The sequence below is a fragment of the Ursus americanus genome, chromosome 24 (assembly GCF_024610735.1).
Source record: "Ursus americanus isolate L20-20 chromosome 24, mUrsAme1.1.p, whole genome shotgun sequence".
Classification (NCBI taxonomy): Eukaryota; Metazoa; Chordata; class Mammalia; order Carnivora; family Ursidae; genus Ursus; species Ursus americanus.
The window spans coordinates 4,308,249-4,323,102 of NC_142150.1; the positions used below are offsets into that span (position 1 = coordinate 4,308,249).

At 43.4% G+C, this 14,854-nt stretch overlaps 1 long non-coding RNA gene across 1 annotated transcript in view; it reads left to right on the top strand.

The window, feature by feature from the left end:
- The window catches only part of LOC123791635 (uncharacterized), a 47,470-nt gene extending 33,288 nt beyond the window's left edge, over window positions 1-14,182 (top strand). Inside the window, exons 3-4 of the long non-coding RNA XR_006779468.2 lie at window positions 13,325-13,410; window positions 14,043-14,182. This is a non-coding gene — a long non-coding RNA (uncharacterized LOC123791635). The remainder of the gene's footprint in view (window positions 1-13,324; window positions 13,411-14,042) is intronic.
- The last annotated feature ends 672 nt before the right edge of the window (window positions 14,183-14,854 follow it).

Sequence of the window (14,854 nt, forward strand, 5' to 3'; positions counted from 1 at the left end):
TGCCTTGTCTATTTTTGCCATTCTAACTGGTGTAAGGTGGTATCTCAGTGTGGTTTTGATCTGAATTTCCTTGATGGCTAATGATTTTGAACATTTTTTCATGTGTCTGTTAGCCATTTGTATGTCTTCATTGGAAAAGTGTCTGTTCATATCTTCTGCCCATTTTTTGATTTGTTTATTTGTTTCTCGTGTATTGAGTTTGAGAAGTTCTTTGTAGATCTTGGATACCAGTCCTTTATCTGTAGTGTCATTTGCAAATATATTCTTCTGGGAGATTTTCTTAACTTTTTTCTGGGAGATTTCTTAACTAATTCGGTAGAAGAGAAGGTAGACAAAGACTGTGACTTTTAATACGATTACTCCTCCAGTTTCAGAACCGTTATTTCTGAATTTTTAAATTTCTGCTATCATATTATTATTTTTTAAAGCTTTATCTGGTTCTCTGACTGTCCCCTTCCTCCATTCCTGGTTTTGATTTGCTTTGTTTTTAAACGGCATCTTGTTCTTGCTGTTTAAATACTCCATGAATGCAGTATTTTCTCTCATCTAAGGACATTAATTTTAGCGGTTGAAGTTTTCTTTTATTTCCTACATTGTCACCTCCCTCTGAACTCTTTTCTGTGTGAATTTCACATTAGTGACTTCCCACGAATGGCTGTCTATTCATATTAAAGAGTGAGACACTTAAACGCCCCCTGTGAATGGGCAGAGCATGTTGGCTGTTGGGCTTCACAGTAGTTTCACATTTCTTTCTTGGGGGGGGGGGGCTCCAAATGTTGTTATGCGAAGATCTTTTCTCTTAGGCTGGTCAGTCAGTGAGTCAGAGAAATTTTTTTGCATAGGAATTTATAAACTTGCCTTCTAGCCCTCTAGGAGCTTATCAGGGGAAAGGGGCTGGAGGGTGGGGTGAGGGGAGTTCATCATTCCTTGTAGAGACTTTCATTTAACATCCCCCCTCCCCCGTCCCTGGTGCACCAAGCCTAGAGCGTTTGACCCAACCTCTCAAAAGAATGAACCTCCTGGCCTCTCCTAGAGTGGTGGAAGGGTAGTCGCTTGGCTGTGCTGTTGGGAAGATATGGGCATTTAACTGGTCATTGTAAAGACTTTTAAGCAATCTTTTCTTTCTACCCCACACACCAATCTTCAGGGGCATCTGATGCCTTACATTTCAGAGTATTCCAGGGTTCTGTGGTTCAATTTATCTTACTTCTTTCCGCCTTCTTTGATTTGTCCCAGTGTGAGGGAGCCTGAGTTCTGATTCAGGATCAAAACAAAAGCTGGAATTTAAAGTCAGAGAAGTGGTGCCTGTGGTTAGGTACGAAAGATGAGCAAGAAACAAGAAGGGTTCTGAAATGAGGAGTAATGTACTTAAAGTCACAGTCTTTTCTACATATCTACCTTCTCTACATATTTCTCCATTTGAAAAGACTGTACTTTGAGATAATGTGCTGAAGAGGAGCCAGTAGTTCCCTCTGCACCCCAAACTGCCCTGAGGGAGAGGCGAAGCTGTATAGGGGAGAAGGAATTCTCAGGTCAGAAACCTGGAGGTTGTAGAAAGATTGAGAAGTGTGTCCTGGCTTGAGAACTAAGGTGAACAACAATGTGAGGATGGAGAGGGTCCAGTTTTATGTGGCTCTTGATTTAGAAGTGCCCAAGAGGGCTTGATGTCTTAAAGGAGCCACTGGGGTGGGGGTGGGGGTGGGGGGACTGGGTTGTGGTTTCCAGCCTCCCGGACCAGTTGGCCTTTGAAGACTGGCCGGTTGATAGAAATCTACTAGTTGGGGACATTTCACGTTACTACACTAAATATAGTGGGCCTTTACAAAACTTGGAGGTCTTCCTACACAAAGAGAATGCTGTTAATATGCTCTCCATCCAAGGGCATGAGCTCTGGGTTGTTGTTCCAGTGGGATGTGCTGCAAGACTCAGCCAGACCAGCAATCTGCTGCCAACTTTGGCCCCTAGGGAATTTGCAAGAAGGAATGGTTGTGTCCCTAATATCACATTTAATGACCTTAAGTAAGGGTAGGTATGCCTGGCTTCACTTAAGAGATGACTCAGTGTTGGTACACAAGAAATTTACTAAAGGAAGGAAGGAAAGAGCTTAGTTCTCATTTATAGCTTTGTCATTCAGAAATTTTGAAGTGTAATAATAATAAAATTTGAAAGTGTAATACAGAGATTTCCTATAGAAGGGTGTTGAAAGCCCAGAGGGCACAGGAACTTGAAGATGCAGTGGAGTAAGGAAGTGACTTAACTCTCTGATCATGAGAGAAAGTCAATGGGGACAAATGAAAGAAACAGAAAGAAGATGGTGATTAGTAACCAGAGGGATTTAAGTTCCTCTCTTCCTGGTGACATGGAGGGATTCCCACAACTCCTTCAGCAGCTGGAACTTATTGGACTATGGGTGGAGGGAGACAAGTGACAGCTAATGGTACCAATAGCTTTCTGGAAAGATGGGATGGAAAAACTTTCTGGAAAGATGGCCTGGCACAACCAGAGAGCTGAAGAAGAAAAGAAATGACCATGAGATAGAAGCTGAACTGGAAGGCTTCTTGGCTGCTTCTCATATTCAGCACTTGCAACAGGGTCCCAGGAAAACAAAGTCTCCAAAAGGAGAAGCAGTAGTATCAGTGTTGTTGGTAAGGTCAATGAGCTTTCCAGATGCAGATCATCCAGGGATTCTTAGTATCTCTATGTATGATAGCCACACAAAGCCTGTGTGTTAGATGGTATTTTCTGTTAACAAAACAAAACAAAACAAACCCCCCAAAAAACCTGATATAACTGTTGCATACTAAGTTCCCCGGAAACTAACTCTGAGGTGGAGATTTGCATGCAGGAGGTTTACTGGGGAGCACCCGGGGATTCAACACCAGTAGATGAATGAAGGAAATAAGACTGGGTAGAAGGAGGGATTGAACGCAGCATAGTCACAAGAAGGGCCTCTCAGCCAGTCCTGTAGGGAACTCTGTCCTCCTGCCTTGGAGCAGAGTGGGCTAGGCCTTCATACCTGGGCACGAGCCGGTCATTGTGATGAGGGAGCAGAAGGCTAGCTGAAGACAAAGCATAAGCTGACATCCTGTAACCTTCCCCTCCCCCACCTTGGGTGGGATTTGTTTGACATTCTTCCAAGAATCTCGCAACTATTTTCATGTTAATACCTTGCTGGAGGGGAAAGCAACCCTAACTGGACAATGGCAAGGCCTCTGATACCTTATAGGTCCTCTTTAGCTTCTTGTAGATGCTCTTTAGCATATGAAAGTTCTTTTCCTTACCTCCTTACCTCCTCCAACTCCCAAGGATATAATCAGCCACCCCTCACAACCCTGGTGCAGCCGCCCTTTCTGCCCATGGGTCCTGTGCCTGTGCTTTAATAAAACCACCTTTTTGCACCAAAGATGTCTCAAGAATTCCTTCTTGGTCATCAGCTCCAGACCTCACCCCACCAAACCTCACCTATATTCCAAAACCACATCGATTAGATGTGGGCAAGGTGACTCTCCGGCTGAGGACAATGTCAGAAGAGACACTCATCTGAGAGCCATCGGCTGAGGGAATGATTGCCTTGATCCAGGAAGAAGGATCCGAGTGGCACACCATAGCATCCGTTACAGCAAACCCTTTGCACTGGATCCACTCACTTTGTGCAGTAAGGTCTGAGAACTCCTCCAGTACCCAAGTTGGTCTCTTCTGCTGGGGAAACTTACAAGAGGAAGGTTAGTAGGACGAGCTACAGCTGGTACTGCGCCTCGTCTGAAGGTTGCAACTGATATTTATCTCCCTACTCTATAACCCATTTTTGTTTCCCTCACTCTCAGCTCCATTTACCATCACAACTGGCAAAGCGTTTCTTAGTCAATCACCAGGACCTAAACCCACAGAGTTTAGAGTTGCTGGGACAAGAAGCATAAATACCACAAGTGGGTCACTGTGAGTGATGGTAAGCAGGGCTCAAAGCCACTCCTACTTCCTTCCCTTCAATTCCAGAATCATGTATTAGGCCTACTGAGAACATAGGCCCATACAATAACTGTTGATTTGCGTTAACATCTCGGCAGATGTCACTCGCTTCTTGAAAGGTATCACCTTCAGACTGGGAGCTCAGTTGCCCCTTCAAAAGGCCATTTCATCACTGTCAAGCTGACAGCTCCTGTGTAGCGAGGTGTGAAATAGGAGTGGATCCCAGGGTCATGGGCCACTGCTGCAGCTGCTCTGAAGTGAAATGGGTTCCTGGGTCCAATAAAAATATTACCCAAGATTCCATGTTGGTGAATCAAACACTCTGCATGCCCTCAGGGAGTGATACTGGCTGAGGCCTGAGGGCAGGAAAGGCAAACCTACACCTCAAATATATATATCCATTCCTGTCAAAACGAATCACTGCCTGTTCTGGTGTCATCAGCTTGTCATCAAGTGGCTGGTTGCTCTCCCAAAAGAATGGTGCTGTACTGGGGGCTCAGGCTTGGTATCGCTTGGTGGCGGGTTGGACAGAGGGAGAAGTGAACAGTGAATGCAGTTGCAACAAAGGCTCCCTTAGGGAGCTCTGGGCCATATGTTTCCTTGAGGCAAGGGAGTCCAGCCTTTATTCTCCGCCTCCCCCATCGTTGGCCAGACATTAGAAGTGGCTGCCCTCAAGGAAGGGGCACAACCTTGGGCAAGGCAGCTTTCCTCAGTTGCGGGAGGGCAATTCTTTTTTTTTTAAGATTTTATTTATTTATTTATTTGTTTGTTTGTTTGTTTGTTTATTTGACACAGAGAGAGAGCACAAGCAGGGGGAACTGCAGGCAGAGGGAGAAGCAGGCTCCCCACTGAGCAAGGACCATCCCAGGACCCTGGGATCATGACCTGAGCGGAAGGCAGATGCTTAACCAGCTGAGCCACCTAGGCACCTGGGAGGGCAATTCTTGAAGAGACACTTTCCTGAGAGTTGTCAGTCAACTCCCCTGCGACAGGGGTGGTGGAGTGGGGGTGGGGGTGGGGTGGATGAGTGCCTCAGTCCGGAATGGGAGATCTAGGGAGGCAGCCTACCACAGAATCCACTACAATGACTAAATGGTAGGAGTTTCTGTTCTAAATTTCAGATATTCTGAGGAGTTCTGGAATGGGGATGGGTTGGACTTAGGATAGAGATTTGTGAGATGTATCACCTGCCAAATTTCATAGTTGATTGTCCGGAAAAATTCATTGAAAACTGCATATTTTATGGTGTTATGCTGATCCAGGCAAAACATTTCTAAACAGATCAACAAAGTACAAAGAAGACTTTTATCATAAAATAAGCCCCATTTATGAGATTCTGCTTGCTTTTTAAAAAAATCTTTATTGTTGTATAGACATAATAATGTTTACACAGTCTTAACGAAAAGTTGTTTTCATACTATTTTAATTTCTGTTTTTCCTTTTCCATGAACACACGCTGTTCATAGATTAATTATTTTTATTAGCAATTCAGTGTTCTTCCGTATTAATATATCAACGTTTTCATAATGACTTAATCCCTCTATTTGGGGCATTTGCCTAATATCCAGTTTTTCACAATAATAAGTAGTGCATATTTATTTACTTGTTAAGATTTTATTCATTTGACACAGAGAGATACAGAGTCTGAGAGAGAGAGTATGAGCAGGGGGAGAGGGAGAAGCAGACTCCCCTCTGAGCCAGGAGCCGGACGTGGGGCTGGATCCCATGACCCTGGGATCATGACCTGAGCCAAAGGCAGATGCTTAGCCATGAGCCACCCAGGCGCCCCAGTAGTGCATATTTAAAAGACAGTTTTTAAGGGGCACCTGGGTGGCTCAGTCAGTTAAGCATCTGCCTTCAGCTCAGGTCATGATCCTGGGGTCCTGGGATGGAGCCCCATGTCTGGCTTCTGGCTCAGCTGGCTCCTGGCTCAGCAGGGAGTCTGCCTCTCCCTCTGACCCTCTGACCCCCCCTCCTCCCTGGCTCTCCCTGGCTCTCCCTGGCTCTCTCTCTCTCACTCAAATGAATAAATTTTAAAAATCTTTTTTAAAAAACCCAGTTTTTAAAATCTTCCTCCCTGCCCCCCCCCCCCCCAAGTGGGATTAACAGGTATATTCTCATGTTGCTTTTTAGGAAGGTTTTCCTAATTTGCAGTACTATAAGAAATGTTCAAATGCCTGTTTACCTATTATTATGCTAACATTGGATTTTTCACACTTGTATTTTTGAGAGTAGAATGAATTGTCACCTCATCACTGTTTTAAATTCAGTTTCCTTCATTATTAGTGAGGTGGAGAATTTTTCTAAGTATTTACTTACTTTTTGTATTTTTTGTTATTTATAGCTTTTGGCTATTTATCTTTCCCTAAACGGGTAATGAGTTTTCATATTTCTATCAGTCCCTTATGTATTATAGATAATAAACTTTATTTGACATTTCTTTTCAGTGGTCTCTCATTCCATTGCTCTTTATCTTGAATTCATTTTTTAGCTAAATAGTTGGCTTTGTGTTTTATAGCATAAAAACCACACTGACCTTGCCAGTAATGATTTCCTTAAGTGCTTCAATATTCCAACATTGATACCTTATTTTTTTTTAGGAAAGGAATATTGTTGGATCGTCTTCTATGTTTTATGACAAATTTTTGAAATTTTTATCTTCAAATGAAAATCGATTTCATTTCAACTTCTCCAAAGCTATTGTGGCAAATAGTGTAAATGGGTCATATATTTATATTCTTTTAAATGATACCTAGTTTCTCCTCTGTGGCTTAACAGGGATTCATTTTTTTTTTTGTTTATTTCAACAAATTTTTCATGTATTATGTAGATTTGAATTTATTTCTGCAATTTCTAATTTGGTCAATTGTCTACTTCTTTTTTTTTTTTTTAAGATTTATTTATTTATTTGAGAGATGGGGGCTGTGAGGGGCAGAGGGAGAGAGAATCCCAAGCAGACTCCCTGCTGAGTGTGCAACCCAACTCGGGCTGATCCGCAACCCCACGACCCCCTGGCCCCAAGATCACAACCTGAGCTGAAACCAAGAGTTGGATGCTTAACCAACTGCACCACCCAGCTACCCCCCAATTGGTCTACTTTTTTAAAAAAACCCTAGTACTATAAGACTCTTCCCTCTAAAATATATGCATATGACAATAGCTATATGCATGTAAATATGGAGACAAAAAAGTCTGGAAGGTTAACTGTGGATGGTTGGGTTACAGATTCATACTTTTCTTGTCATTTATCTGTAAATTCTAATATATATTACATTAAAATTAGCACATATCACTTCATTGCTTAAAAATGGAGAAACTCTTCAAACAAAATGAAGAAAACAAAAATATCAATCATGAAATAAAAGGCAATTATTAGGAAAATAAGAAGAAGGGGTGGGTTGGGGAATATGTCACATTGGGGGCAAATTCAGACAAATGGTAATTCCTTTCATGTCCCTTTATGTGACTATGCTTGACACCGTGCAGCTCTCTGTGTAAGCTCATCTCTGCATAGCTGCCCCTGACATCTCTGAAATGTCCACTTCTCCTGTCCCAGCCTGTCTCAGTTCTATTCCTGGAATCTTCTACCTGTTACTTGCAACTCTAGCTGCCTTTGGTGTTTGACCCAGTTGGTTACCACAGTGACTACCAGTCATTGATTTCTTTCTAGATTTCTGATATCAGATTTTGCTCTTTCCGTGTTTGGGCAACTGCTCAACTCTTGGTAGCCCTGCCTCAATTATCAACCCTCCTCACCTCCATACTGCCCACCTACCCCTAGCTCTACCACCTTGTGGGCTGTCCTATTCTCAGCTGCATCAGAATGTTTGGGGTGGCAGACCATCTGCTCAAAATAGCCATGCCCTGGACGTGGTTTTTTTGGATCAGAAATGGATATCTGCCTGCAAGAGAAATAGCTTGTGACTTGTGCACTCGAATGCTCAAAAAAACCAAACTAAGCTCAGCCCTGGAGCTGGCCCTGTAGCAATCAGGGTCCAATTGGGAAAACAGAAACCGCTGTTAAACGCTGTTAAACAGAAGGGATTTAATTCAGGGAATTTGTTGGAAAACTGGAAAAGCAAAAAAAAAAAAAAAAAAAAAAAAGCGGGGGGGGGGGAAGCTAGGAAAACCAGAGATGTATATTTCAGGCAACAGCTAGTGCCTCTAAGACTGGGAGAATGACAGTGAAGAGGTGGCATGGGCATCTCCAGGGCTGCCATCGCTGCAGGTGCTGGAACTGTGGGGGTAGGTGGGAGGGGCTGTCACCCAGCCAGTGCTCAGAGCCGGAGTGCAGGGCGGGGATTGCGGAGGCACTAGGAAGGGCTCCTGAGATCTGGAGAGAGTTGCCTTGATTCATAGTTTTCATGCAGTGAGGTCCTATTCTGCTTCCATCCTCAGTGAGGTGAAATTACTTATAGTCTTAAAATAAGCCTCCTTTGCTTGAGCTACCTTGTCTCACAAACAAACTCTCCCAAGACGCCCATTCCGGTCATCAGCCTGGGCCTCTTCCCCCATGTTTCCCTTCACCTCGCTGACTCAGAACAGACCCTTCACTTGGGAGTTGAGCTGCCCGAGAGTTGTGATCATTGTTGCTCTGTGACATCACAATGTTTTTAAATCCAGGAAAGGGAAGTTCTGCAACATTATCTTTTTTCCTCCCAGAACACGAGCACTTTTGTATGCTTCTTTTGGGTGCATTTTACAACTGTTTTGTATTTTATATTCCTAAAACTCTTAATGCTCCATTAATTCGCGTTGCATTAAATCTGTGAAGGGGAAGTGTTACCTTAACACTTGTTCAGTCTCTCCAGTTGTAAGCAATGTTAACTCTCCATCGAGTCTGATTTCCTTTTACTGTGTCAATCAAAGTGAAGTTTTCCTTATAGTTTTCGTTAGGTAGGCATTGAAATGTTTAGTGGAGATTTGGGATCTTGGTTGTGAATAGGTTGTTTTTTTTACACTTTCATTTCTGGCTATTGATTATAACAACTACATATTTTAAAATCTGTTTATGTTCCCTGCTGATCACTTGAGCAAGAGGAATTGTCCAGTGTGAGAGGGGGTGCAGAGCAGAGACGGATTTGTGTCACGTTTGCTTTCACGTGTTTGTGTCTCTTGTGCCCAATGTTTGAGTAGCGTGTGGTTCTTGTGAGCCATTGGACGGTATATCTTTCCCGTTTTCCCCCATGAATGATCCAAGTTAAATGACCTGTGCTAGGACCAAATCCATGGCCTTAAACCCTCTGAAGGCACAGGCAGTACAGACCTTTGCTTTCAACAGCTCTCATTTCTAATAATTAAAGCTACCTGGACTGCTTTGGGAAATACTGATTTCTATAATATGAAAGACCGAAATGACTGATTATTTGGAGATTGGTTACAGGTTTTCAAACCATGGATTAAGGGTTGGTCTAAAGAATGTCCTAAAAATATGGTGTGCTTTGAAAATTGCACGTATAATAAGTATTCACTATACAAAAATGAGAAAATGCCCATAACTAAAAGAAAGAAAGAAAGGAAAGAAAAAAAATGCTCATAATTCTACTACTTAGAGATGACTACTGTTATTTTGGTGTCTTTTCTTCTAAATGGTTTCCTATATCTGATGTACAGGATTATACAAATAAATGTGCACATTCATGGGACTTTCTCTATAATCATGTGAACCAATTCCTGTAATAAATCTCCTCTTACGTATCTATGTCTACCTGTATCTATGTATCTATATCAATATCAACATCTATATCTGTAGCCTATCTGTTCTGTTTCTCTGGGGAGCCCTAACTAATACACCCAGTTTCCTCCACTGGTAACATCTTGCAAAACTGTAGTATCTATTACAACCAGGATTTTGTTGGTTTTTTTTGAGAGGGAAGGTGGGGCTGGGGAGGGGCAGAGGGAGAGAGAGAATGTTAAGCAGGCTCCATGCTCAGTGCGGAGCCCGATGTAGGGCTTGATCTCACGACCCTGAGATTATAACCTGAGCTGAAACCAAGAGTCAGACACTTAACCAACTGAGACACCCAGACACCCCGCCAACAAGATATTGATACTGTACAGAACATTCCTTCACCACAAGAACCCCCATGTTGCCCTTTTATAAGGCAACTCTGTCCCATTCTCCTCACCCCCACTGGGTCTGTTACCCCAGGCAGCTACCAATTTATTCTTCATTTCTTTTTCTTTTTCTTTTTTTTTTAAAGATTTTATTTTATTATTTATTTGACAGAGATAGAGACAGCCAGCGAGAGAGGGAACACAAGCAGGGGGAGTGGGAGAGGAAGAAGCAGGCTCATAGCAGAGGAGCCTGATGTGGGGCTCGATCCCATAACGCCGGGATCACGCCCTGAGCCGAAGGCAGACACTTAACCGCTGTGCCACCCAGGCGCCCCTATTCTTCATTTCTATAATTTTGTTGTTTCAAGAATAGTCTATGAGTGGAATCACACCGTATGTGCCTTTTTGGCTTTTTTTCCACTTTGCATAATTCTTTTTTTAACTTAGCAAAATTAGTAATTTTTTCACTTGGCGTAATTTCACCTAGCATGCCAAATGTAGCATGTATCAATGAGGTGTTCTTTTTTTATTGTTGAGTATTCCATGGAATGGACATACGCAATCTGTTTAACCGTTCATCTGCTGAAGTATATCTGGGTTGTTTACAGCTTTTGGCTATTATAAATAAAGCCGCTATGAACATTCGCGGGCAGATTTTTGTGTGAACAGAAGTCTCCGTTTATCTAGGCTAAGCACCCAGGAATGCAGTGGCTGGGTCGTAGGGTAGTTGGATGCTTCGTGCTTTATAAAACTACCAAACTGCTTTCCAGAGTGGCTGTACCATGTTACAGTACTACCCACAATGTACGAATGATCTGGTTTCTCTGCATCCTCACCAGCATCTGTTGTTAACTTTTTACTTTAGCCGTCCCGATAGGTATGAATTTCCTTAATAGGTATAGTGCTGAGGCGCCTGGGTGGCACAGTCATTTAAGCGTCCGACTCATAGTTTCCGCTCAGGTCATGATCTCAGGGTCCTGGGAGAGAGTCCCGCATCGGGCTCTGTGCTAAATGTGGAGTCTTTTTGAGATTCTCTCTCCTTGTCTCTCTGCCCCTCCCACTCGTGCTGTCTCTCTCTAAAATACGTAAATAAATCTTAAAAAAAAGTTATAGTGCTACTCAAATGATCTATTTCATATTGAGTGAGTTGTGTTAGTTTGTGTTTTTCAACGAATTACTCCATTTCTTTTTTTTTTTTTAAGATTTTATTTATTTATTTGACAGAGAGACAGTGAGAGAGGAAACACAAGCTGGGGGAGTGAGAGAGGGAGAAGCAGGCTTCCCGCTGAGCAGGGAGCCGGATGTGGGGCTCAATCCCAGGACCCTGGGATCATGACCTGAGCTGAAAGCAGATGTTTAACGACTAAGTCACCCAGGAGCCCCAAATTACTCCATTCATCTAAGTTGTCAAATTTATGTGTGTAGAGTTGTTCGTAGTATTTTTTTTAAAAAATCATTGATTTGTCTTGCCACTTGCAATGACATGGATGGAGCTAGTGAGTATTAAGCATAAGTCAGTTAGAGAAAGACAAATACCATATGATTTCACTCCTATATGGAATTTAAGAAACAAAACAAATAAGCAAAGGGAAAAAAGGAGAAAGAGAGAGACACAAACCAAGAAACAGACTCTTAGCTATAGAGAACAGATGGTTACCAGAGGGAAGGTGGGTGGGGGAATGGGTGAAGTAGGTAATGGGGGTTAAGGAGGGCACTTGTTTTGGTGAGTACCCGGTGATGTAGGGAAGTGTTGAATCACTATACTGTATACCTGAAACTAATATTACACTATATGTTAAGTAACTGCAATTTAAATAAAAACTTTAACAAAAATTGAAAAAATGAAAATCATTGATTTCTGCTATTTGTTATTTACTTTCTTTTGCTTTGGGTTTATTTTTTCTCTTTTTCTAGTTTCTTAAGTGGGAGCTTAGAATATGGATCTGAGACTTTTCCTCTTTTCTAATATGTGCACTTAGTGTTATAAATTTCCCTGAAAGAGAGATTTTCTATTGAATAGGGAAACCTTAGTGTACCTGCCATGTGTATAGCTCCCCACCGAGGAATTCAATTCAATTCAGCAAATATTTATGGAGTGGCACTGTTCTAAACCCTCCGGTATACATCAGGGAACAAAACACACAAAGATCTCTATCTTTGTGGAGCTCACATTCTAGCTGGGGGAGACACACAACAACTAATAAGCGTCATTTAGATCGTATGCTAGAAAGTGATAAGTACAGGGACAAAAAGTACTGCAGGAGAAGAGGGGAGGGACATGTGGGGACTGTAGCGTTCAATACTCCAGTACTGACAGTACGGCATTTGATACTCCAGGTGTAGTACTGAATAGGTTGGTCAGGCAGGCCTGGTGGAGAAGGTGAGATTTGAGTAAAGATCTAAAGGAGTTAGTGAGGCCAGTGTCTGGTAGAAGTGTGCGTCAGACCGATGGGACAGCCAGAGCAAAGGCCCTCTGGTGGGAGCGTGCCTGGACTATCTGAGGAAAAGCAAGGCAGCCAGTGTGACTAGAGCGAGGTGAGCAAGGCGGGGAGTGGTAAAGATGAGGTGAGAGTGTAATGGGGGCCAGGTCTTTGGGTCTTTCTCTGAGTGAAATGGGGAGCCGTTGCAGTGTGTGAAGCAGAGGAATGACTAGGTGTTCAAAGAATCGCTCTGGCTGCCATGTGAGGGATAGACCATGTGTAGAAGCAGGTGACCTCTTAACAGGCTCCCGCAGCGATGCAAGTGGCTTGGAGCAGAGTGCTAGCTGCGGGAAAGGTGAGAAATGGTTACATTCTAAATACATTTTGAGGGGTGCCTGGGTGGTGCGGTCGACTCTTGGTTTCAGCCCAAGTCATGATCTGAGGGTGGTGAGATTGAACCCCATGTCAGGCTCTGTGCTCAGCACGGAGTCTGCTTGAGACTCCCTCTGCCCCTCCCCCACACGCACTCTCTCTAAAATTAATAAATATATGTTTAAAAATACATACATACATACATACATACATACATTTTGAGAGTAGAACTAATAGGAGTGCTTCATAGGCTGGACTTGGGGCGTTCGAAGAAGATAGGTATGTGAATAACCAGCTTGATCTAAATCCTTAAACGTAGGTGACCACATCCCATACCATACGCAACCTTCCTACCCCTACAGCCCTGCTCACAGCTTATTGGACAATGGCAGGCCCTTACCTAGGAGCAGCTGATCGAAAGGCTGGACATGAGCCTATAGAGTGTCCTGGCATGGAAGTTTTGCCCAAATAAGTGGCAATTAAGTGTGTCAATGGTTTTTCTCTTACAGGAATCAGAACTGGAGAGACAAGAAAAGACAATCCGTGGAAACAGAAGCTCACAGACACGGAGAGAGGCAGTATTCAGACGTTGTCGGTAAGCAGAAGCTGTGACTAAGCAAGAGCTCTGAGCGAACGGAAGCCACGAGGCGGCACAAAGATATACAAAGTAATGACAGGAATGATAGACAATAACTAAAAGAGCATCAAATTCTCAGGAGAAAGAGTCCATGGCCAGGCCTGGGTCACGGGCCAGCCCTGGAGCCGGAGGTACCGTCACCTCCTCTGTTACCAGGGGCGGGGGAATGGTGCTGGACAGACACAGACTATAGCTGTGCCCCAGCGTGTCAAGTCAGGCTGGGATCGGCTCTGTGGAAGGCAGAACCACATATGAGCCCAAACGCCAAGGGTATAAGCCAGCCAGAGAAAGCAGAGGGAAGTGGTCTCCCGAGGGAAGCAGGAAGCGAAGGAGATGCTCGGAGAGAAGCAGGGAGGGCAGATGATGCAGCCACGTGAGATACCGCCCTGCATCTCACCTTCCTGACTCTCTCCCATCCTGGGGGGTCCTGGCTGGGCTGATCCCTGCCCTTCAGAGCCCCTGGAGAGTACCTTTTGTATCAGTTCGAACTACCTCCTTTTCTGCTTGAGCTGCTGGGAGTCGTTTTTGGTCTAGGCTCCAAGGGATGGCACATTTAGCTGGAAATTTCTTGCCATTTACTTATCTCTCAGGATCGAGCATGGCAGACAAGGTACAAAAGGTGAAAATGCAGATATTTGGGTGAAGAACTAGCTGGAATCATGTGAAGTGTTTTACATACCTTGTCTTCTTTAATCTGTCGGGTCAGAGAGGTAGCAGTACGGAGGCTCACAGAGGGTAAGTACAGCCCACCTTCGTTATTCACTGCATCTGGATTTGCAAATTTGCCTACTCCCTGAAATTTATTTGTAACCCCAAATCAATACCCCGAGTGCTTTCCCAGTATTCACAGACATGTGCAGAGTGGTGAAAAATGGAGTCGTCCAGGCACACGTTCAGCTAACATAAAAAAGGCAACACTTGGCTTTTCTGTTTCAGCTCCCACACCGTAAGCAAGTTTTCCTTTTGCAGTCTATTTAAGGCCACATTTTTCAGATTTTGTGCTGTTTGTTGGTGATTTCACTATTTCAGGTTGCTCCCAGTTGTAACGTTGAAGTGCCGTCTTTGCTCCTAAGCACAAGAAGGCCATGACGTGCCTTACAGAGAAAATACGTGTTCGATAAGCTTTGTTTAGGCAGGAGTTATAGTACTGTTGGCTGTGAGGTCAGTGTTAATGAACCAATAATATATATTACATTGTCTGTCTTTAAACAGAAACAAACATAAAATGAAGTTGTACATTGACTGGTTGATGAAAATGTCATGACTGGAGGCCCACAGGAATCTAACCCTGTATTTCCCCTGGGAGTTATAGTTCAGTATTTGCTAATTCAGTGTTTGTAGCGACTTTTTAGAGCATAACTACCACGAAAAACAAGAATCCACTGTACCATGTGCAGGATGG